This window comes from Aplysia californica, unplaced genomic scaffold, assembly GCF_000002075.1.
Source record: "Aplysia californica isolate F4 #8 unplaced genomic scaffold, AplCal3.0 scaffold03256, whole genome shotgun sequence".
Taxonomy (NCBI): Eukaryota; Metazoa; Mollusca; class Gastropoda; order Aplysiida; family Aplysiidae; genus Aplysia; species Aplysia californica.
This window is the reverse complement of record NW_004800526.1, coordinates 1-931: the sequence shown is the minus strand read 5'-3', so window position 1 is coordinate 931 and position 931 is coordinate 1. Positions and strand designations below refer to the sequence as shown.

The 931-nt window shown below is 45.1% G+C and overlaps 1 long non-coding RNA gene across 1 annotated transcript in view; it reads right to left on the bottom strand.

Annotated features, from left to right (window-relative positions):
• LOC106014147 overlaps positions 1 to 608 on the bottom strand; it is a 2,861-nt gene extending 2,253 nt beyond the window's left edge. Inside the window, exons 1-2 of the long non-coding RNA XR_001185529.2 lie at positions 441 to 608; positions 48 to 59 (exon numbers count right to left, since the gene is read on the bottom strand). This is a non-coding gene — a long non-coding RNA (uncharacterized LOC106014147). The remainder of the gene's footprint in view (positions 1 to 47; positions 60 to 440) is intronic.
• Between the last annotated feature and the right edge of the window lie 323 nt (positions 609 to 931).

The following is a 931-nucleotide window of genomic DNA, read 5'->3' as shown; positions in this document are numbered from 1 at the left end:
TACTTACATTTATGAAATACTGACATTTATGAAATAGGCCTACTTACATTTGTTAGGTCCTGAGGAAAACAAGGATGGAAAACACGAATTAGAGATCTGTCAACAGGAGAGTGCTGTTGTAGGCCTTGATAGCCTGGTCTACGCACACACACACACACACACACACACACACACTCACACACACACACTCACACACACACACACACACTCACACACTCACACACAAGTAGCAGCTTGTGTGTCTGTCGACAGCAACAAACTTTTTCTTTTTTTTTTGTAAGAGTTTTACGGCACTTGCACCACAATAAGGTCATACAAGTGGCAATGACTAGAGGTGTTACAAGAGAGATAGAGACAATAGATGTTTGATAGGAAGGAAGGAGTAAACCACACCAGAGCACCCGCCACCCACCCAGAGCGACCAAACAGGAAGTGCTCACCTTCAGTTTGGCCAGGTTCGGGTTCTTGGACAAGAGTCGGTTCATGTCGTGGTACTCTGTGGTGGAGCAGGTCACCATCCACTCCTTCTGCTCCGCGTCCAGCTACACACGGGGATAACACACAACATGTCAAGTTACACATAGGAGAACACACAACACGCCATGTTACACATAGGACAACACACAACACGTGAAGTTACACATAGGACAACACACAACACGTGAAGTTACACATAGGACAACACACAACACATCATGTTACACATAGGACAACACACAACACACCATGTTACACATAGGACAACACACAACACGCCATGTTACACATAGGACAACACACAACACGCCATGTTACACATAGGACAACACACAACACGTGAAGTTACACAAGTCCAGCTACACGCGGGGATAACACACAACACGTCATGTTACACATAGGACAACACACAACACGTCATGTTACAAGTTACACATAGGACAACACACAACAC